Genomic DNA, 25,533 nt, shown 5'->3' on the forward strand with positions numbered 1-25,533 from the left:
CCATAGTCGGTCCCTAGGTTTAGATAACCTAGTAACCCTACTAGATTCGGGACCAGCTATCTCGAGTCTAGTTAGGGATGCGCGCATAGCAAGTACAGTTGCCAGGCCGAAGAAGAAGTTGATTATTATTTTGAAGTATTATAAGTATAAGTTTTTGAACAAGTAAAGCAATTTTTACATAAGTATAAAGTATTAAAGAATAAGTTTTAAACAAGTGAATTAAAGAATAAGTTTAGAACAGATGAATTAAGTTTTACTTTGTTTTAAAATCAGCAAGCTGAGTTTTCTTTTATGCTAGCATGTTATTTAGATTAGATTACTGTTCTTTGCTATTTTCTGAGCATGAGTAGCTTTACATGTTTAGCATTTCAGCATGTCTTGTTCTTTTATTAGTAGATGAGTATTAATAGTATTTCTTTCTGACCATTCAGTTTTAGACTTCTTCCAGTTACTTGCATATTCGAGTTTTGTGAGTTAGATAGCACTTACTAAGCAATTTTGCTTATAGTTGCATTTTCCTCTTACTGCAGATAAAGGAAAGGAAAAGTTATAGCAAAGGAAGGCGACAAGGAAGTGCGGATGGATGTGTGATGCCTGGACTATAGAAGCCTTGGGACCTAGTATAAAGATTTATTAAGATTGTCATTTATTAAGAATGTATTAGATGAGTCATTTAGTCTTCCGCTGCTAGTTAATTGTATGTTTTGAATTCTCCGAGAGTTTTAGGAATTTCTATCAACATGTGAACAAGGATAGTTAAGTAAAGTTAGTAGTCCAGTAGCGCTCCGCCCTCGCAGATTAGTAGTGAGGAGGGTGGGGTGTTACAATGTATAAGTATGACATGTACTTTACTTTATATGGCTTGTACCAAGGGTGGGTTCCATAAGCGCCCCGGGGTCGATGGAATAAGACTTGGGCCTCGTTAGGGATGGGCTCCTAAGTGCCCCTAGGTCGATGGAGTAAGACTCGGGCCTAGTATGTTGCCTTGTAGGGTTCAAGACTTGCTACCTTGGACCTACATAGGTTGCCTGCAATATGTAAGTGGTACATAGCCGGGATCCCCTTTAAGTTGAGATTATGTTCAAGTATATATGTAAGAAGAAATGGTTTTAAAGATCATGAGACATACACATGTTTTTCAGATACATGTTTTTCAAAATCATATTGCATATACCTTATGATGATTTATGATATGCCATGGTTAGATATGATTATGTTATGTTCCATGATATGTCCATGTGTGGGATATGCCATGACTCATTATGACGATATGCCATGATTAGATACGATTATGTTATGCTTCATGCTATGCTTTACGCTATGATATGCCATGACTAGTTATGATTTCTTCATGTTGCATGATATGCTTAAAAGAGTATGTTACATTATGTCATGACTAGTTGAAATGATGCCATGTTGAGACATTCTTTGATTATACTATGATTTTCGGTTTTATTGAGTAGGAAAGGAACTTACTGAGCCATGAGTGCTCAAAGCTTACTGTCCTTGTACCACAGATAAAGGAAAAAGCTGGATGAGCTAGAGGAGCAGCAGGAGAGGCAAGGAGATGTGTGTGGTAGTCGCTAGGCAACCAAATAATAACCTGCTTTAAAAAAAAAAACTTTTAAAGAACTATGCTTTGGTATCTTGAATTTCTTGGTTGCTACTCGGAAAGCCTAGAGGTTCCACTGTACAAAAATTTTATACAAAGGTCTGAACCTTTTCCTAGCTACCATGTGTTCTTTTATATTAAATTTTGGATCGCCTGCGGAACTTAACACGTTTGATCCAAAACTTAATCTATTTGTTCTTTTAGGTTTTGACTTGGATCTCCTGCGGAACTTAACACGTTCGACCCAAGTCACCTTAAGTTATTAATTCTATTAAATATTAATTTCCATAATCGTTTCCTAGTACTGATGTGGCGAGGCACATGACCTTCTTGGATATAGGAGCAACCACCACCGACAAGACAAAACCTTTTATAGAAAGCTAATATTTAATTTCCTAAAATAACTTTAGGTTAACCGAAAAGAACAATCAAATCACAAGGAAAAAAAAACAAAAGAACACAACATCGAAAAACATATTCGAAATTCTAGAATCGTAAACCTCTTGTATTTGGTATTATTTCCATAAATAACTAGTATGATGCGGAAGAAAAATTACTAGTTATACCTTGTAGAAAAACCTCTTGATCTTCTATCGTATTCCTCTTCTAACCTCGGACGTTGTGTGGGCAACGATCTTCCGAGATGAGAAACCACCAAGCACCTTCTTCTTCTCCTAGCTAGGTTCGGCCAACACAAAGAAGCTTCACCAAGGACGAAGAACAAAACACCAACCAAGCTCCAAGGGATACAAGCTTTCTCTCCTTCTTCTTCTTCTCCAAGTAGTATCCGGCCACCACAAGAACTCCAAGCAAGAGATAAGTTTTGGCCACCACAAATGAGGAAGAAAGGAAGAGGATGGCCGGCCACAATAATTTTCTTCAAGGATGAATAATTTCGGCCACCACCAATGCTCCAAGGGATGCTAGAGATGAGACTTGCTTTCTCTCCTTCTTCTCCTTCCTTGATCCGGCCACAAACAAAAGCTCCACCAAGAAGATAGGTTTCGGCCAACAAGAGGAGAAGAGAGAAAGGGAAGGGCCGGCCACCACACCAAAGAAAAGAGGGAGAAAAATAATAGAGGTTGTTTCCCATGAAGGCACCCCTACCCCTTCTTTTATATTCCTTGGCTTTGGCAAATAAGGAAATTTATTTATAATAAAATTTACTTAACTTTCCTTACAACAATTAATTAAGAAAAAATTAAATAAATTTTCATAATTAATTGTATGTGGCCGGCCACCTCATGTAGAGCAATTAGGATAATTTTAATCAACAATTAAAACTTCCTTTTTTTTTGTCTTTGGAAATTTTAAAAAATAAAATTTCCTTTTAAAATCCCTTCATGGTTGATAAAAAGAAATTTCTATAATTTTAATTTTCAACATGTGAATAATTTTTCAGAGAGAAAAAATAAAATATCTTTCCAATCTACAAATAAGGAAAGAGATCTAATCTCTTTCTTTTAATCCTTTTGTAGATCTTTTTAAAGAGAGATATTTTAATTTTAATTCTCTTTAATAAATTATATCTTCCACATAATAAAAATTAAAATTAAAATTCTTTTTAATTTAATGGGGGCCGTCCACCTAAGCTTGGGTTCAAGCTAGGGTCGGCCACCCATGAACCAAGGCTTGGCCGGCCCTAGCTTAAACCACAAGCTAGCTTGGCCGACCCCTTTCTCATGGGTATGAAGGTGGGTATAAGTGGGTATAGTACTCTATAAATAAGAGGCTATGATAGGGACCGAGAGGAGGAATTGGTTTTGGTCTTCCGATAAAATTAAGCATCCCGTGTTCGCCCCGAACACACAACTTAATTTTATCAATAATAATTCATTCCACTAGAGAACTATTATTGAACTACCGCACCAATCCCAAATTACATTTTTGGGCTCCTTCTTATTATGAGTGTGTTAGTCTCCCTGTGTTTAAGATATCGAATGTCCACTAATTAAGTGAGTTACTGACAACTCATTTAATTAATATCTTAGTCCAAGAGTAGTACCACTCAACCTTATTATCATGTCGGACTAAGTCTACCTGCAGGGTTTAACATGACAATCCTTATGAGCTCCTCTTGAGGACATTATCAACCTAGTATCTCTAGGACACAGTTTCCTTTTATAATCAACAACACACACTATAAGTTATACCATTTCCCAACTTATCGGGCTTATTGATTTATCGAACTAAATCTCACCCATTGATAAATTAAAGAAATAAATATCAAATATATGTGCTTGTTATTATATTACGATTAAGAACACACACTTTCATAATAACCGAGGTCTTTGTTTCTTTATAAAATCAGTATAAAAGAAATGACCTCAAATGGTCCTACTCAATACACTCTGAGTGTACTAGTGTAATTATACAGTCAAGATAAACTGATACCTAATTACACTACGACCTTCCAATGGTTTGTTCCTTTCCATTATGGTCGTGAGCTACTGTTTATAATTTATAAGATACTGATAACATGATCCTCTGTGTGTGACACCACACACCATGTTATCTATAATATAAATTAATTGAACAACTACATTTATCATAAATGTAGACATTTGACCAATGTGATTCTTATTTCTAGATAAATGTTTATACCAAAAGCTAGGCTTTTAGTATACACTCTAACAATCTCCCACTTATACTAAAAGACTAAGCTGCTATATCGCCATACATCTGATTCCTAACCCTTCAACATGTCCATCAAAAGCTCTTGCCTTAAGGACCTCGGTGGAAGGATCTATAGGTCATCACCTGATGCAATCTAGGCAGCAACAACTTCTCCTCGTTTATACGATTTCTCGTATTGGGTGGTACTTGCGCTCTATTGTGTTTACTTGCCTTTATAGACTTATGGTTTCTTCGAGTTTGCTACTGCACCAATATTATTACAATAAATTGTAATAATCTTTGGACAAACCAGAAATCATATCTAAGTCTATCTTGAGATTATTGAGTCATTCAGCTTTTATAACTACCTCAGAAGCTTGCCATATACTAAGCTTCTATGGTGGAGTCCAGAAAAACACCTACGCTTATCACTCTTCCATAGTTATGACTTTACCTCCTAAAGTAAACACAAAACCCCGAGGTTGACTTATTGTTGTCCCTATCCGATTGGAAGTCAAAATCCATGACACCCACAAGGACCAAATTAACTGCCTTGTAAGCTAGTATATAATCTCTAGTGCCTCTAAGGTACTTCAATATATGCTTTACTGCAGTCCACTGTCCTTGTCCAGAGTTATTTTGATATCTGCCAACTATGCCCTTGGCAAAACAGATTTCTTATCTCGTGCATAGCATTCATTAGGCTTCCGACAGCCGAAGCATAAAGAACTGCCTTTCATTCCTTTATCTCCTTTGATGTCTACAGAGGCATATCTTTAGATAAAGTTACTCCATCCTGAAAAGGTAAGAAACCTTTCTTGGAGTTTTGCATGCTTTAAAACGAGCAAGGATTTTTCCGATGTATGAAGCTTGGGATAAGTAAAATATTCTTTTCTTGCAATCCCTTATTACTTTGATCTCAAGAATATATTCATTCTCCCAAGTCCTTTATATCGAATTGTTTGGACAACCATACCCTTACTTCTGACAACATTTTGATATTGTTTCCAACTACCAAAAATGTTATCTACGTATAGTACAAGAAATACCAACACGCTTCCATCACACCTTTTGTATACACAAGACTTACCTAGTTACTAAATAAATCCATAGGTCTGAATTACTTTTGATAAACCGGATGTTCCAAGACCTTGAAGCTTTGCCTGTGTCCATAGACTGATTGAGCTTTACACAAGATGCTCTTAGCCCTTTGCAATGAACCCTTCTAGTTGCTTTATATGGATGCTTTCTTCAAGACTTCCATTAAGGAATGCTGTCTTGACATCCACTTGCCAAATAGATAAAAGAATCCGGATAGACTTAAGCATGGCTACCAGTGAAAAAAGTTTCCTTTTTCATCAAGCCTTGCTTTGAAGGTTTCTACCTCCTTGTCTATCCCTCTTTTTTCCTATTATAGACCTTTTACAGCCAAAGGCTTTTACACCACTTGGTGGTTCTACAAGCTTCCAGATTTTATTAGAATACATATATTCTAATTCTATTATTCATTACTCTTTGCCAAGATGCTGCATATTTATCTTGGAGTGCTTCGTCATATGTCCGGAGATCAGGTTCATGTCCTTCAGGGATCGAGTTCAAAAACTCTTCCAAAACATGAATATTTTAAGGTTGCTTAACAACCCTCCCACTATGACAAGGCATTTTCTGCAATTGTGTATCATTTGTGATACGTGTTGCAGTTTTCTTGTGGTATCTCATCTTGTACAGTTGGTACTAGATTAGACATTTCTTTTATTATTTCCTTAAGAACAAATTTACTTATGAGCACGTGGTTCATTATATAGTCCTTTTAAAATCAGTCATTGATGCTAACAATGACCTCCTGATTTTTAAGACTATAAACCTACTTTTGTTTATCTAGGATAACTTACAAACAAGTGAACTCCTATCCAACTTATTATTATCTCTCTTTAACATATGTGCTGGATTACCCGAATCCGAATATACTTTAAAATAGGCTTACGCCTATTCAGCAATTCTATATAAGTAGAGAGTTCTAACTTGGAAGGTACTATGTTCACTTTCGTTTTCAGAGTTTTATCCTTAAATCAAATTTGGTAATTTTCTGAATAACTCATCATCTATCTAATTATTCCATAAGAGTCCTTTACCTTCTTTCTACTACACCATTCTGTTGGGGTGTACCAGATGCAGTTAGTTGGGATTGAAATCCAACTACTGATAAGTGACTCCTAAAATCTCTCAAGAGGTACTTGCCACTACGATCTTCCATAGTGACTTTTTACTTTAACATTTCTCCGCATCAACCTTGTACTCTTTGAACTAATCAAAGTACTTAGTCTTGCGGTACATTAAGTAAATTTATTTGTTTCTTGAATAGTTGTCTATAAAATAGACAAAATATTCAATACTACCTCTTGTCTGGATAGTCATAAGATCACACAAATCAGAATGAACCGATTTCAACATATCTTTGACTCCATACCCCTTGGACTTAAAAGCTTCTTGGTTATTTTCCTTCCAAGTAAGACTCGCAGGTTGGAAATATTTCCACTACCAATGAACCCAAAAGTTCATTAGCTACCAATGAATCCTACTCAAGTATAACCTAGCTTTTAGATGCCAAAGATATAATTAGTTCATTTCCGAAGGTTGCTTTCTCTTAAAATTAGAAGATGTGTTACTAATTTCCATTTGTTGCATCGTGGGAGTTATTGGATTATAATTTGTCAACCATCATACCAGAATAGATAACTTCCCTATTTTTCTTGATAACAACTTTGTTATCAAAATAGACACAATATCTATAATAGTTTAGAAACTGAAATCAGGTTCTTTCTAAACTTGGTACGTAAAGACAATTACTTAAAATCTAAATTTTATTCTTATCAAAAGATAAACATCTCCCACTGCAACAGCTACCACTTTTACAGTAGTGCCCATGTGGATGGTGATTTACCATTCATTTAGTTGTCGGGTTTCCTGGAACCCTGCAATGAATTGTAGACATGATTAATGGCATCTTGTATCTACACTCCAGGTTCTGGTAGATAACACCACTATACATGTTTCAACTAATGAATTAAATACACCAAAATTGTTCTTAGTTCTAAGAAGACAGTCTACCTTAATGTCCAAGTCCTATTTCCAATCATTACAATTGGGACTACTAAGTCTTTTTCTATAGTATGACTACTAGGGATTGACAAACATCCTAAGAATCACAAAAATATTTGGTCAAGATCAACTCCTTAAAATCTCCATGAATTTTGTGTATACAAAATCGAAGAGGAGATTTTATTCATTAATTTTATTATCTCGTCAACTTTACTTTATGACGAATAAAATTAATAGTTGATCGGTCTTTGATTAAATATTTGGTCAAAACTCTTTGAATTTAAAATAACATTGATTCCTCAAACAATATTATTTAAATTCACCAACACCTCAAACACTGTGAATTTTGCATGTCATGTTAGTGTGGATGTATACAAATTCATCATTTGTAAGAGGAGGGTTTTACCCATTGACTATCTTGTCAATATAACTTTTTGGCAAATAAAATTACCTCAAACACCATGAATCTTGTATGCCACGTTAGTGTGGACGTATACAGATTCAAACATTTGTAAGAGGAGTTTATTAATTTTATTATATTGCCAATCTAGTTTTATGACAAATCAATAGTTGGTTTCCCTTTGGTCACACAAGTGATAGTAGTGACTCCGTTGGGGAGGATACTATTAAATGTGTCTAAGTGTATACCATTACTTGACACTAAGTCAATTAATAAGATTATGCCCCTTCCGTTGGGGAAGATCACACGCTCTTAATTAACTTCCTATAGTCATCCAAAAATGGAAGTCTGTTCTAGTGATCCACAAACAAGCTCATCCGTTATGGAGGAAGGCACTCAGAGCCAACGCGCAAGCTTGTTTGCATCACTTACAAACCAGTAATGGAGACCATGAGATTTACTTAAAAATCCCTCTCCCACTTAGTTATTTATAAATGAGGAATTTTAACTATGCTAGTCTACTAAACTTGTAAACTAACATGCACACACAGCACAATATAAAAGCAATAAATAGAAAATCTAATTTTCAACTATTATGGCTTTTATCTCTAGTTGTCCTCCGTGTGATGTCATCCCAAGCTGCTGCCATATTTGGCCACCACCACCGGGTCTAGCTGTCGCATCCATCTTGCTCCTTGTTCTGCTGCGCCTCTAGTCCTTAGAAGGTTCCACGCTTTGCAAGATTTGATCCGCGACATAAATAGAATTTTACATTTTTGATCCTATATTCCATAAAAGGAATGTACATGTATCTAGATCAAAAATAAAATCCTAATAAAACTAAATACAGCTCCTGCTGTATTTTAATACAATCATGCACACACATATAAATGCCCTTGACATGTCCAAGGGTCCAATCACACACATAATAACTAAAAGCCATAATAGTTGGATCCTGCATCCAAAAAGTTAGCACATCCTACTATTAACCTGCCTAAATTATGTATGACATGTGCATAAATAAACTAATACCAAATACACAGAGGCAAAACCCTAGCTCTGATACCAATTGTTGGTTGCTACTCGGAAAGCCTAGAGGTTCCACTGTACAAAAATTTTGTACAAAGGTCTGAACTTTTTCCTTGCTACCATGTGTTCTTTTAAATTAAATTTTGGATCGCCTGCGGAACTTAACACGTTTGATCCAAAACTTAATCTATTTGTTCTTTTAGGTTTTGACTTGGATCTCCTGCGGAACTTAACACGTTCGACCCAAGTCACCTTAAGTTATTAATTCCATTAAATATTAATTTCCATAATCTGTTCCCAGTACTGACGTGGCGAGGCACATGACCTTCTTGGATATGGGAGCAACCACCACCGACTAGACAAAACCTTTTATAGATAGCTAATATTTAATTTCCTAAAATAACTTTAGGTTAACCGAAAAGAACAATCAAATCACAAGGAAAAAAAAACAAAAGAACACAACATCGAAAAACATATTCGAAATTCTAGAATCGTAAGCCTCTTGTATTTGGTATTATTTCCATAAATAACTAGTATGATGCGGAAGAAAAATTATTAGTTATACCTTGTAGAAAAACCTCTTGATCTTCTACCGTATTCCTCTTCTAACCTCGGACATTGTGTGGGCAACGATCTTCCGAGATGAGAAACCACCAAGCACCTTATTCTTCTCCTAGCTAGGTTCGGCCAACACAAAGAAGCTTCACCAAGGACGAAGAACAAAACACCAACCAAGCTCCAAGGGATACAAGCTTTATCTCCTTCTTCTTCTTCTTCTCCAAGTAGTATCCGGCCACCACAAGAACTCCAAGCAAGAGATAAGTTTTGGCCACCACAAAAGAGGAAGAAAGGAAGAGGATGTCCGGCCACAATAATTTTCTTCAAGGATGAATAATTTCGGCCACCACCAATGCTCCAAGAGATGCTAGAGATGAGACTTGCTTTCTCTCCTTCTTCTCCTTCCTTGATCCGGCCACAAACAAAAGCTCCACCAAGAAGATAGGTTTCGTCCAACAAGAGGAGAAGAGAGAAAGGGAAGGGCCGGCCACCACACCAAAGAAAAGAGGGAGAAAAATAATAGAGGTTGTTTCCCATGAAGGCACTCCTACCCCTTCTTTTATATTCCTTGGCTTTGGCAAATAAGGAAATTTATTTATAATAAAATTTCCTTAACTTTCCTTGACAACAATTAATTAAGAAAAAATTAAATAAATTTTCCTAATTAATTGTATGTGGTCGGCCACCTCATGTAGAGCAATTAGGATAATTTTAATCAACAATTAAAACTTCCTTTTTTTTGTCTTTGGAAATTTTAAAAAATAAAATTTCCTTTTAAAATCCCTTCATGGTTGATAAAAAGAAATTTCTATAATTTTAATTTTCAACATGTGAATAATTTTTCAGAGAGAAAAAATAAAATATCTTTCCAATCTACAAATAAGGAAAGAGATCTAATCTCTTTCTTTTAATCCTTTTGTAGATCTTTTTAAAGAGAGATATTTTAATTTTAATTCTCTGTAATAAATTATATCTTCCACATAATAAAAATTAAAATTAAATTTTTTTTAATTTAATGGGGGCAGGCCACCTAAGCTTGGGTTCATGCTAGGGTCGGCCACCCATGAACCAAGGCTTGGTCGGCCCTTGCTTGAACCACAAGCTAGCTTGGCCGGCCCCTTTCTCATGGGTATGAAGGTGGGTATAGGTGGGTATAGTACTCTATAAATAAGAGGCTACGATAGGGACCGAGAGGAGGAATTGGTTTTGGTCTCCCGATAAAATTAAGCATCCCGTGTTCGCCCCGAACACACAACTTAATTTTATCAATAATAATTCATTCCACTAGAGAACTATTATTGAACTACCGCACAAATCCCAAATTACATTTTTGGGCTCCTTCTTATTATGAGTGTGTTAGTCTCCCTGTGTTTAAGATATCGAATGTCCACTAATTAAGTGAGTTACTGACAACCTATTTAATTAATATCTTAGTCCAAGAGTAGTACCACTCAACCTTATTATCATGTCGGACTAAGTCCACCTGCAGGGTTTAACATGACAATCCTTATGAGCTCCTCTTGAGGACATTATCAACCTACTATCTCTAGGACACAGTTTCCTTTTATAATCAACAACACACACTATAAGTTATATTATTTCCCAACTTATCGGGCTTATTGATTTATCGAACTAAATCTCACCCATTGATAAATTAAAGAAATAAATATCAAATATATGTGCTTGTTATTATATTACGATTAAGAGCACACACTTCCATAATAACCGAGGTCTTTGTTTCTTTATAAAGTCAGTATAAAAGAAACGACCTCAAATGGTCCTACTCAATACACTCTGAGTGTACTAGTGTAATTATACAGTCAAGATAAACTGATACCTAATTACACTACGACCTTCCAATGGTTTGTTCCTTTCCATTATGGTCGTGAGCTACTGTTTATAATTTATAAGATACTGATAACATGAGCCTCTGTGTGTGACACCACACACCATGTTATCTACAATTTAAATTACTTGAACAACTACATTTATCATAAATGTAGACATTTGACCAATGTGATTCTTATTTCTAGATAAATGTTTATACCAAAAGCTAGGCTTTTAGTATACACTCTAACAGAATTGTAGTACCGTATGTGTGACTTGATGTTATGTTTCTACTAATTTTGATATCATGTTATTGAGGCCATGATAGTGTAGTTCGGATTTGATGAAAGGGAAAACAAAAGAAAAGTTTTTATTAAACTAAGAGAATTATTTTAAGTCTTCCGCTGTTTAAAAAAAAATAAAAAAATTTGTACATAGAGTATCGTAGCCACGTCCCTTAGGGTAAGTAGGGAGGGCGGGCGTTACAGGAGCACGGGTTGCTGCTGTTGCTGTAGGGACTTACTTTTTATCTTTGCCCTCTGGGCTTGTACTAGAGTTAGACGATTGTTGCTATGTGCTTGCATTAACTAAGAACATTATTTCAGTTTCTTGTTTGGACAAGAAAGGTTTCTCGTTTACTATAAAGAACAAATGTTGTTCCGTTTATTTAAACGATATGTTCTATTGTAGTGCACCTCTGTTAAACGGACTCTATATTCTAGACCTTGAGAGCCCTATCTATAACGTAAATACCAAGAGGTTCAAGTCAAATGACATGAACCAAACTTACCTTTGGCACTGTCGCTTAGGTCATATAAATGACAAGCGCTTATCCCAACTCCATAAGGATGGTTTGTTGGACTCATTTGATTTTGAATCATATGAGATATGCGAGTCATGCCTACGAGGCAAGATGACCAAGACTCCCTTTAGTGGGCACAGCGAGAGAGCAACTGATTTGTTAGGACTCATACATAGTGATGTATGTGGCCCTTTCAATGTTGCTGCTAGAGGCGGTTATAGGTACTTCATCACATTTACTGATGATTTCAGTAGATATGGTTATGTGTACTTGATGACACATAAGTCTGAATCCTTTGAAAAGTTCAAAGAATTCAAGAATGAAGTACAAAACCAGCTTGGCAAGAGTATTAAGATACTTCGATCAGATCGAGGTGGAGAATACCTTAGCCATGAGTTTCGTGACTACCTAGATGAGTGTGGGATTCTATCCCAACTCACTCCTCCTAGAACACCACAGTGGAATGGTGTATCTGAAAGGAGGAATTGTACCCTATTAGATATGGTACGATCTATGATGAGTCACACAGATCTTCCGACATACTTATGGGGCTATGCTCTAGACACGGCAGCTTTTATACTCAATCGAGTTCCATCCAAGGTCGTGATTAAGACACCATATAGGATATGGATTGGGAGAGATGCCCAGGTGTCTTTCATGAGGATTTGGGGTTGTGAGGCTTACGTTCGACGTCAAGTCTCAGACAAGTTAGGACCCAAATCCGACAAGTGCTACTTTATTGGATATCCCAAGGAAACTATGGGATATTACTTCTACATTCCCAGTCAGCACAAGGTAGTTGTGGCAAAGACTGGGGTCTTTCTAGAAAGGGACTTTGTTTCTAGAAAGACTAGTGGGAGCGTGTTCGATCTTGATGAGTTCAAGATGCGAACAATAGCACTGATGCCTCGATGGAAATTAAACTGGAACCACAAAGTGTTGTGGATGATGTTGTTCCACAAGGAGTTGAGGAACAACAACTAGTTCAAGTAGACATACCTCGTCGCAGGTCTGACAGGGTACGTCGTCAGCTTGAGAGATACTCATTTCTCTTGTCTGACCATGATGACGTTATGCTCATAGAGGATGAGCCTACCACCTATCAGGAAGCTGTGATGAGACCAGATTTCGAGAAATGGCTAGAGGCCATGAGATCCGAAATGGAATCCATGTACACCAACCAAGTATGGACTTTGGTTGATCCACCTGAAGGGGTAAAATCCATTGGGTGTAAGTGGGTCTTTAAGAGAAAGACTGACATAGATGGACTTATTTATAAGGGTCGCTTGGTAGCTAAAGGTTTCAAGCAGATTCATGGTATTGACTATGATGAAACCTTTTCTCCAGTAGCGATGTTTAAGTCCATTCGGATCATGCTTGCTATTGCAGCCTACCATGACTATAAGATATGACAGATGGATGTCAAAACCGCGTTTCTGAATGGAAACCTACTTGAGGATGTGTAATGACACAACCTGAGGGTTTTGTAGATCCACAGCATATTAGCAGAGTATGCAAGCTGCATAGGTCCATTTATGGACTAAAGCAAGCTTCTCGAAGCTAGAATCTTCGATTCGATGATGCAATCAAACAGTTTGGTTTCATCCAGAACGAAGATGAACCTTGTGTCTACAAGAAGGTTGTAGAGAGCACAGTTGTCTTCCTCATATTGTATGTGGATGAAATACTGCTCATTGGGAAGGACATCCCTATGCTTCAGTCTGTCAAGACCTGGCTAGCGAGTTGCTTCTCAATGAAGGACTTAGGTGAGGCATCCCGCATTCTAGGGATACAGATCTATAGAGATAGATCTAAGAGATTGCTTGGCCTAAGTCAAAGTACATACATTGACAAGGTACTCCTTCGGTTTGCCATGCAGAACTCCAAAAAGGGATTTCTGCCGATGTCACATGGCGTGAGTCTTTCGAAGACTCAAGGTCCCTCTTCTAGAGAGGAAATAGACCGCATGGATCAGATCCCTTATGCCTCAGCCATAGGATCGATCATGTACGCCATGCTATGTACTCGACCTGATGTCTCGTATGCTTTGAACATAACGAGCAGATATCAGTCAGATCCAGGTGAAAGTCACTGGATAGCGGTCAAGAATATTCTTAAGTACTTAAGAAGGACTAAAGAATATTTCTTGATATATGGAGGTAATGATGAGCTAGCTGTAAAGGGTTACAGTGATGCTAGCTTCCAGACCGGTTCGTATTTTGCATTAATGTGGTGCTGTCAGCTGGAAGAGTTCGAAGCAGGATACAGTAGCTGATTCTACAACAGAAGCCGAGTACATTGCTGCATCAGAGGCAGCAAAGGAGGCAGTTTGGATCCGCAAGTTCATCACTGAACTTGGGGTGGTTCCTAGCATTGCTGCCCCCATTGAGCTCTATTATGACAACAATGGAGCTATAGCACAGGCGAAGGAACCTCGCTCACACCAGCGGACCAAACACATACTACGGCGCTTCCATCTCATTCGAGAGATCATCGAGAGAGGAGATGTGAAGATTTGCAGAGTACCTACAGAGGCTAACATCGCAGATCCCTTGACCAAGGCTTTGGCACAGAAGAAGCATGATAGTCACACTAGGTCATTTGGGCTTAGATCCTACACTGATTGGCACTAGTGCTAGTGGGAAATTGTTAGCAAGAGCCCTAGAGCCAATCATTTGATAATTGTATTTTGGACTTATTGTATCATATTCTATATAAATAAAGGCATTTGGATTTTGGTTATTATACTTACTTGTATTGGTGCCAAATAAACTAAGTATAATAATGTCCTTGAGTAGACGGTTCTCACCTATATCAATCGGTTAGTTGAACCGATAGTGAGATGATATAAGGAACACTACTCTTAATCATTCCTAGTCGAGTATTAACATTCAGGGACAATGTTAATGCAATAAGATTAGCATGTAGGTCAACTCGATGACTTGATCTCACAAGTAATGGATATAGAGATATCAAGTTGACACATGGGTATACATTAGAGAATGTTTACTGAATGACCCGCCATGAGAAAGTATCATGGATCGTTATATGAGTGTCATATACTTTCTCATGTGGCTATTAGTATGACTACTAGTCCTTAGACCTGAAGTCACAATAGATCCCTACATAAGGAGTTATGTACTTTAGTTTCGTCAAACGTCACCCGTAGCTGGGTGGACTATAAAGGCGATTACTGAGTATGTAACAAATTATGCGGAGGGATGTGAGTGATGTAGATGATATCTATCCCTCCTATATGACGGGAGTGACATCGGTATTCTTGATAGAGTGAGACCACGAAGTGCATGGCCATGCCCAAATGAGTCAATATAGGATATTGAGCTCATTTGATTTAGTGAGTCTACTTGGAGCTCAAGATTTAGATTGGTTAGAGGATGACACGGTCTATGCCTCACATTGATCAATCTAGATGTCTAGGATAGAAGGACACTTGTCATATATTGTAAGGAGTCACAATTAGTAGTCACAAGGTGATGTTGGATCTCGACATTCTTGTAACTTGGGTAGTAATGATGTGTTGCTAGATACCGCTCATTACTTATGCTCCTAAATGGGTTTAGGACATTGCCAACGTTACAAGAACCTATAGGGTCACACACTTAGGACAATTAGATGGAGATTAGGTTCATATGATGAACCAAGAGGATTAGATTCATTTGATGAATCAAATTGGATAAAGAGTAATCTTAATTGGGCTAACTTGAGTTCGACTCAAGTTGATTCATGTGTACAATAAGTCTAATTTAGATTTTGACTCATTGAATCAATTTAATTAAATGAATTAGATTCATTATATTAAGTTGGCTTGAATCAAATGGTTGGATTCGATCAACCATGGAAGAGATTTGGTCAAGTTTGACTTGACTTGAGAGGAAGATTAAAAGTCAAGTTTGACTTGACTTTATGCCACCTCATTGGTGAGTTGGCATTGATGTGGACTAATGATGTTACTCCACATCATCATAGGGTGTCACCTCATGGAAGTTACAAAGCCATTATCTTTAATGGCTTCACATTAATGACACTTAATGCATTAATGTGGAGAGTTACACACATGATGGTGGCCGGCCACTTGAATGAGTAGAATGACTTTCATTTTGAAATATTCTCTCATTCATTCCTTCTTCTTCCTCCTTGAGTTCTTCTTGCTCTCTCCCTCTCCTCTTCTTGTCGTGGCCTATCAAGGTGCTAGCACACCTTTGTTTAGGTCTTCTCCACCTAAGTTGTCCGTGTGGATACTTCTAGAGGATCGTACGCTTGACGGTCTAGAGATCCGGCATTTTGGACGAGCAGGATTCGCGTAGGGCGCGCTTCGAAGGTATAATTCTTCTTCATGTAGATCTAGGAGTAGATCTAAGTTGTAAACTCGTACTCGTATCGTTTTTGAAAAGTTTTCTTCGCACGAGATCCAGTGGCATGGGAAATTTGGGGTTTCCGCAAATCGAAAAAGCGGTTTTCGCGACGCGAAAAAGCTGTTTTCGCGGTCCGAAAATTCCAACAACAAGATATCATACCTCATGAACAAGCATAAATAAGCATGATTGGGTTTCAAAACTCTAGCCTAGGTTTGGCATTCCCTCTTGGCCGAACCTATATTTTGGGTTTAAATTTTTTCTAATGCAACAGGTAACATAATGATTTAACCTTACCATATACAAGATATCATACCTCATGAACAAGCATAAATAAGCATGATTGGGTTTCAAATTTTGACCCTATGCTTGGTATCATGTCTTGGCCGAAACTTTACACTAAGGTTTCCATCATTTTTGTTATCACATGAAGCATAAAACCTAAGCTATCAACATATAAAAATTTCATATATCATGAAGGAGCATAACAACATATTTCCTTTTCAAAATTTTTGCTCTAACTCTTATAAACCATCTTGTCCGAAACATTACATTAGGGTTTTCCTCATTTTTGTTACCACATGGAGCATAAAAACCTTAAGCTATCAACATATAAAATTTCATATATCATGAAGGAGCACAACAATTATACTTTCTTTTCAAAATCTTGCCCTAAACTCTATGATTCATCTTGGCCGAACCATTAGGTTAGGGTTTCTAATTCTTTTATTGACATATAAGGTCTTAAAACTTAAACTATCAACACATGAAAGATCCTACATCATATAAGAGAATGGATAAGCATGATACCAAAAGAAACTTTGCTCTAGATCTTCCCTTTTTGTCTTGGCTGAAACTTCAAGATGAGGAGAATATATATATTTTTTTCTACAACATAAAGCATAACTTGTAACTTGTAAATCCTAAGTGACCACCAATCTATCTTGTCCAAAACTTTCAAGGAATTTCATAAGATTTCAAAAGCGTTTTCATACAACACAAATCGAAACTACTTGTACTGCAGTGAGGGGATACTCACATCCTCGCTTGATTTTTTTTTTCTTAGGGAAGAGACCTTGCTTGTGGAGCCTTCCTAGAGAGTAGCTTATTGCTTGGTCTTGGCAATGGTGAGGGGAAAACTCTTGGTCACGGTGAAGAGGAGGAGGAAGGGAGGAAGAGAAAAAAATGAACTCTCTTCTTTAATTTCTCCTTTTATTCTACATGAGAGGAGGAAGGGAAATTACATTTTTCCTTCTCCTTTCTTTTACTCACTCTAAATGAAATGAAGAAGCAAGGCTCCTCTTTTCATTTGAGAGGAAGAGGGCAACTCCAATTTCTCCTTCTAAGTGAAGAGAGCCTTCACTTCCTTACCTTTAACTATGATTTCCCTCTCCTTTCTAACAATAATTACTCTTGGTCTATTGGTTAACACATACATGTATCTAGTAAGAGATCCAAGGTTCAAACCTTGGTCATCTCTTTTTGGTTCTCTTATTTTATTGTTTTTGAAATTTTACATATAAGGCCTATTTATTTTTATTCGTGATAAAAATATCTAAAATCTTGCTAAGTACTCTATGGGTGTTATACTCCCTCCTTCTCTTCACTGTGACCAAACCTTCTCCCCACCTCAATTGTCAAAACCCAAAAACAAAGGAGGACTCCTCTTTAGGAAGGCTCCACAATCAAGAGTACTTCCCTAATGAAATCAAACACAAGGATGTAAGTATCCCCTCACCTGTGGTACAAGTCGCTTACGAAATTTCCATGAGGTTAGAATGCTTAAAAATAAAAATAAAAGAAAGAAACCTATGCTCATGGATCTCATTATGTTATGATATGAACTTAGTTAAAGATTTATGTTGGATGTTGTTTAAAGCATGATCTTCTTCTTTATATGTTTCGGCCATGAATATTTTAGGGCTTCAAGAAGCTCAAAACCTAATCTAACATGCTTATAGATTTTCTTTATGATAAGATATGAACTTGACTAAATTTTCATGTTTGTATGTTGCTTGGAAATTTAATTTCTTTTCCTTGAAGTTCGGCCATGATGGATCTAGGGTTTCAAGAAGCTCAAAACCTAATCTAACATGCTTATAGATTCCTTTATGATAAGATATGAACTTGACTAAGTATTCATGTTTGTATGTTGCTTGGAATTTTATTTCCTTTATTGTGAAGTTTCGGCCATGATGGATCTAGGGTTTCAAGAAGCTCAAAACCTAATTTAACTTGCTTATAGATTCCTTTATGATAGGATATGAACTTGACTAAGTATTCATGCTTGTATGTTGCTTGGAAATTTTATTTTCCTTCATGTAAAGGTTCGGCCATGATGGATCTAGGGTTTCAAGAAGCTCAAAACCTAATCCAACATGCTTATAGATTCCTTTATGATAAGATATGAACTTGACTAAGTATTCATGTTTGTATGTTGCTTGGAAGTTTTTTATCCTTTATTGTAAAGTTTCGGCCATGATGGATCTAGGGTTTCAAGAAGCTCAAAACCTAATCTAACATGCTTATAGATTCCTTTATGATAAGATATGAACTTGACTAAGTATTCATATTTGTATGTTGCTTGGAAGTTTTATTTCCTTTCCTTGAAGTTTCGGCCATGATAGGGTATAGGGTTTCAAGAAGCTTAAAACCTAATGTAACATGCTCATAGACTTCTTTATGATATGATATGAACTTGGCTAGGTATTCATGTTTGTATGTTGCATGGAATTTAATTTCCTTTCCTTGAAGTTTCGGCCATGATAGATTTTAGGGTTCCAAGAAGTTTAAATTTAAAGCCTAGCATCCACATGAATCTTCTCATGATATGATATGAATGCAATTCAATATTCATGCTTGTATGTTGTTAGAGCTTACTTTTCCCTTTCATGAAACTTTCAGCCATGACTATATTCTAGGGTTCAAGGAATTTTAAATTTAAACTTAGATAGCTCATGGATCCCCATATGATATGATATGGAGTTAGTTTGGTATTCTTATGCTTGTATAGAACTTAGTTCATGTTCTTAAAAGGTTCGGCCACAACTAAGTTAAAAGGCCTAGGGAGCTTAGAACCTAAACCTCTTATGTTCATGATGTTTTGTAGTTTATGATCTGAAATTCATCTAAGGTTCACAAGCTTATATAATGTAGTAATCTAGAACCAAGCATGGTGACTTTCGGCCACTATATAGAATTAGGGTTAGAGACCCAATTATGATTTTTTTTTTCTAAGTGTCTCACATACTAGTATATGAATTAGGAGATGATAGTAAATGTTTTCCCATGTATGATTATGTTTCTATGATGCATTATATGCTCATTTAAGTATGCTTATGAACCATGCATGATGATGACTTTTATGATGTGTTTTTATGCTTAGGTATGCATGCTTTATGATAAGACAAGTAACATGCCTATTTATGTAAGCTTATGAACCATGCATGAAATGATTCTTATGATGGCTATGTTGGTATCAAGTATGTATGATTTCAAATATGTTGCATGCTCATTTATGTAAGTTTATGAACCAGGCATGAAAATGATTTTATTGATGGCTATGTGCCCAAGAATGCATGCCTTATGATATGATAAGAAAATGGCTAAGAGTTGCTTCCCTTAAGTTGGGATTAAGAGCACTCTTCATGTTAAGACAAGAGCATGACATTTATGTTGATATGATATGATAGTTATGATGATATGATATGCATGACATGTATTTTACTTTGTATGACTTGTACCAAGTGTGGGCTCCATAAGCGCCCCTAGGCCGACGGACTATGAATGGGTCTAGTAAAAAGGGATGAGCTCCTTAGTACGCCCCTAGGCCGACGGACTATGAACGGGTCTAGATCCCTAGTAGGTTCAGGGCTAGCTACCCTGTGTAGGACCGTTAGATTCGATAGAGGGGGGGGGGGGATGAATATCGATTCGAAAAAGACGAGTATAAACGCAGCGGAAAAATAAAGTAGACACAGATGTTTTTACTTCGTTCGGAGCCTGTGACGACTCCTACTCGAAGGCCCGTGGTCCTTGACCACTTTCGTTGGGCAATCACTAACAAGTCGAAATATGATTACAGAATAAGTACAGGAAATGCTAGTAATAATAAAGCAATACCGACAAAGAAAAATTAAATAAACACTGGAGGAGCACTTTTGTCGGAGCGTTGTTGACGTCGCACTTGAACGTCGAGCAGCAAGACCAGCAGTAGAAGAGTTCTCAGTAAAAATTGATTTCTGAAGCTCCTGCCTGGGGCTTCTTTTATATGCTGTTCCGGGCGCCTGGATTCCTTCCGGGCGCCTGGAGTGTGACGTAACTGCTCAAACCAAGATGCTCCACGTGGCGACGACTTGGCTGGATAAAATTCGCCTTCCGGGCACCCGGATCCCTTCCGGGCGCCCGGACCTCCGGGCGCCCGGACCACCTTGTTCCAGAAACACTGCTTTTTCCTGCAAAACAAAGTTAGTCCGAGGCAAATATACATCCTGTAAAATAAATTGTTAGCACAGTTAAAGTTTAACAGATGGATAAAGAGAGTATGACTTAGATTCCGTCTTTCCAAGACCGGAATCTAGTCACGATCTCGACTTAGACATCCGAAATGGATCTAAGCTGGATCGACGCCTAATGTCCCCTTCCCGGGAACGCGTCCTCACAGTCACTCCCCTCCAGTGACTTACCTCACTTACCTGCCAGACGTCCGGTCAGCCCGTCGACCCGTCTGGACTTCTCGCCAAGCGTCCGGTCAGCCCGTCGACCCGCTTGGACTTCTCGCCAGCTATCCGGTCAGCCCGTCGACCTAGCTGGACTTCTCACCAAGCGTCCGGTTAGCCCGTCGACCCGCTTGGACTTCTCGCCAGCTATCCGGTCAGCCCGTCGACCTAGCTGGACTTCTCTTGCACACTCGATCAAAGTGTCAGACAACAACAAGACTAACTTAACCTATTTGTCATTCATCAAAACCTAGATTAAATCGTTAGTGCTAGCCGCACCAACAATCTCCCCCTTTTTGATGGAATGACAACCTGGTTAAGTTAGTGAAAGCATATGCAAGAAACAACATGCATTTGTGTGGTTTTAAAGTTAGTTTGTGTTTTCAAATTGGTTTAGCTAACTTAACCTCCTAACCCTCCTCCCCCTTTGGCATTCATCAAAAAAATGAACAAAGGTAAATAATCATAGTGAAGAGTTACTGTAACAGGTAATCAAATTTTGAAAGATATCTAAGTTTGGTTCAAAATTTGAAAGATAAAAGTGCAATTTTTAACACCAAGTCAAAAAATAGTCAAGTTGACTTGGGGGAGACAAGTTGAGTTTTGAAAAGTATATTTAAAGTTAATCAAGTTTAACTCTCAAGCGTGTGGAAATTTTCAAAAACAGGTTTTTCAAATTTACTTTTTATGTTTAAGTAACATCTAATTTTCAAAAAGGTAAGTTTTTTCAACTTTGATTTTTCAAACCAAAAAAATTTTTTTTGTCAAAAATTAATTTTTAAGGCTAATTTGATAAAAGCTAAATTTTGAAATAGTTAACTTTTCAAATCAGGTTTGAAAATAAGGTGGGATTAAACTTTCACATTTTTCAAATACTTAGTTAAATTCAATGTTCAAACATATGTTAGGTTTTAAAAGGCATTTTTCAAACACACAAAATTTGAGTTAATTCTCCCCCTGAACTTGATATTTAACTTTAACCAGCTGTCTAACCAATTAGGTACTAACTAGCTATCAGAAGATAATAGCATTCACATGGTTAGTCAGATTAAGTTGATTACAAGCAGTCAGTTTTTTGACTTGACTGATTAACTTTAATCTGATTAATATCTGAGTTGTATTTAACGTCCAGACTTATGTTGATGCACTGAAATAAGCATCTTAAGTCCAGACAGTTGGCCTATGCATCTCACCCCTTTCTATGTTTGTCAAACACAAGCAAGGTAAACCTAGGGTGTTGGTGAGATGCTCAAAAACTAGTCCTATGGGTACATGCTTTCTAAGGATTCAAAACTAGTCTAAGGCCAAAACTGTTTTTAAAAATCTAAAAATGGAAAGTTTGAAAACAAATAAATTTGACTTATAATTTGGTAAAATCATTTTTGAAAGTATTTTTGAAAGATCCTAGTCTATTAAGCACATCCCTAATTTTCGTCGTAAGTTGCTAAATTCACTTTCAGGGAGAGGTTTTGTAAAAATGTCAGCTAAATTTGATTTGGACTCAATGTACTTGAGTTCAATATCGCCTTTAGTAACATGATCCCTGATGAAGTGGTGTCTAATTTCAATATGTTTGGTTCTTGAATGATGCACAGGATTCTTGGTTAAGTTAAATGAACTTATATTATCAATTAATACTTTTACATTTGTGATATTTAAGTTGAAATCTTTTAGAGTATGCATCATCCATAATATTTGTGCAACACATTCGCCTATAGCTATGTATTCTGAGTCAGTTGTAGACAGAGCAACACAATGTTGCTTTCTACTAAACCAGCTAACAAGTGATGCACCTAATGATTGGCATCCACCACTTGTGCTTTTGCGGTCTAATTTGCATCCAGCATAATCTGAGTCAGAATACCCTATTAGTTCAAAATTATTTGTCCTAGGATACCAGATTCCTACATTTGTTGTTCCTTTAAGATATCTAAAAATTCTTTTAACCTGTGTCAAATGGGATTCCTTAGCACAAGTTTGGTATCTAGCACACATACTAACTGCAAATAAAATATCAGGTCGACTTGCAGTTAAGTACAGTAGGCTACCTATTGCACTTCTATAATATTTTAAATCAATTGGTTTTCCATTTGGGTCACTATCTAAGATTGTGTTTACTGCCATCGGTGTTTTTATTTCTTTTGTATTTTCCATTCCGAATTTTTTAAGTAATTCTTTGGTGTATTTATGTTGAGAAATATAGTTTCCTTCATTTGTCTGTTTGATTTGTAATCCTAAGAAATAGGTTAGTTTTCCCACTAAGCTCATTTCAAATTCTTTTTCCATTAGATTAATAAATTCTTCTAAAAATTCTGAATTTGTTGAGCCAAATATTATGTCATCCACGTATATTTGTGCAATAAATATGTTTGTATTTAATGATTTAACAAACAAGGTTGGGTCAATTTGACCTTGTTTGAATCCTTTAGATGTTAGGTAAGATGTTAGCCTCTCATACCACGCCCTGGGTGCTTGTTTAAGTCCATATAGGGCTTTCTTTAATTTAAAAACATAATCAGGGTGTTCTAAGCTTTCAAAACCAGGAGGCTGACCTACATAAACTTCTTCTTTGATTAGTCCATTAAGAAAGGCAGACTTAACATCCATTTGGTATAGTTTAAATCCCTTATGGGCTGCATAACTTAGTAACATTCTAATGGATTCTAATCTGGCTACTGGGGCATATGTTTCGTCATAGTCAAGTCCTTCAACTTGACTAAATCCTTTGGCAACCAGCCTAGCCTTATTTCTAGTAATTTTCCCAGTTTCACTTAGTTTGTTTCTGAATACCCATTTTGTTTCTATTATTTTCTTATTCTTAGGTGGTGGGACTAGGTCCCAGACCTCATTACGCTCAAATTGGGCTAGTTCTTCTTGCATAGCTATAATCCAATCTGGGTCTAGTAGGGATTCATCCACAGTTTTAGGTTCAATTTTTGAAATTAATGAAATTTGACTTAGGTTTCTAAAAGATGATCTGGTTTGAACTCTTAAGTCTGGGTCACCAATTATTTGATCAGTTGGATGATTTGGGTTTACCCTTATTGTTTTAGGAGGTTGATTCTCTTGATGTTGTTCCTCTTCTTCATGACTTAGAGTTTGGTTGATTTCTGGAACAAACTCCGGTGGTTGTGTAGGTTCTATGTCTTGTTTAGTTTCTTTAAATTTTACATTAGTAGTTTCTTCAATTTTTAAGGTAACCTTATTATAAATTCTGTAGCCTCTACTATTTAGGGAATATCCTACAAAAATTCCATTTTCAATTTTAGAGGTGAATTTTCCTAAGTGTTCTCTTGTATTTAAGATAAAAACTGGGCACCCAAATACCTTAAAGTATTTTATGTTTGGTTGTTTATTATAAAATATTTCGAAGAAAGTTTTGTTATGAGTTTTATTTATTGTTGTTCTGTTCTGTACATAGCAGGCTGTACTAACGGCTTCTGCCCAAAAGTATTTAGGTAGGTTATACTCATTTAACATTGTTCTAGAAGTTTCAAGTAAGGTTCTATTTTTTCTTTCTACAATTCCATTTTGTTGAGGGGTTTTAGGGCATGAGAACTCATGATGGTAACCGTTTTCTAGATAAAAACTGTTAAAGTTATGATTTTTAAATTCTCCCCCATTGTCACTCCTAATTCTTTTAATTTTAATATCTTTTTCGTTTTCAATCTGTTTGCAAAAATTTGTAAGAATTTCAAAAGTTTCATCTTTATGTTTTAAGAATTTTACCCAAGTAAACCTAGAGTAATCGTCTATAATTACTAAACAATATAAGTTTCCATTAATGGATTTGACTCCATGGGAGTCAAAAAGATCTAAATGTAGAAGTTCTAAGATTGAGTTAGTTTGTGGTTGATTTGTTTGTTTGTGGGTTGATTTAGTTTGTTTCCTTGTTGACAAGCATTACATATAGTTGAATCTAAGTTAGGTAACTTCGGTAAGCCTTTTACAAGTCCATTTAGTTTACTTATATTTCTAAAGTTGGTGTGAGACATTCTCCTATGCCATAACCAAGTTTCTTCTTTTTGTGTTAAATAGCACTTAATGGAAGAAATGGTTAAGTTGATGACATAGATGTTGTCTTTTCTAAAACCTTTTAGGCTTATGGTAGGATTATCTAGATGTTTGATTGAGCATTCTGTAGATAGAAACTTGACCTTATATCTAGTATCACACAATTGACTTATACTTAGAAGATTATATTTAAAGTTTTCAACAAGTAAGACATTTGTAATTATAAAGTCTAATTTTAATTCAATATTACTTATACCAATTACCTTGAGTTTGCCGTTGTTTCCAAAGGCAAATGTTCCTAGGCTTTTGTAAGTGAGTTGATTGAACTTGTTGTGATCTCCAGTCATATGTTTGGAGCAACCACTGTCCAAAATCCACTTGGTTTTCTACAGTAAGTAGGATTTAAAGTTAGTCTTTTGAGCATGCATTAATTTAAGTTTAAAATTAAGATTTTGAAAATAATTTTTAAGTTTAAAATTAAAATT

This window comes from Zingiber officinale, chromosome 1A, assembly GCF_018446385.1.
Source record: "Zingiber officinale cultivar Zhangliang chromosome 1A, Zo_v1.1, whole genome shotgun sequence".
In the NCBI taxonomy this organism is placed as follows: Eukaryota; Viridiplantae; Streptophyta; class Magnoliopsida; order Zingiberales; family Zingiberaceae; genus Zingiber; species Zingiber officinale.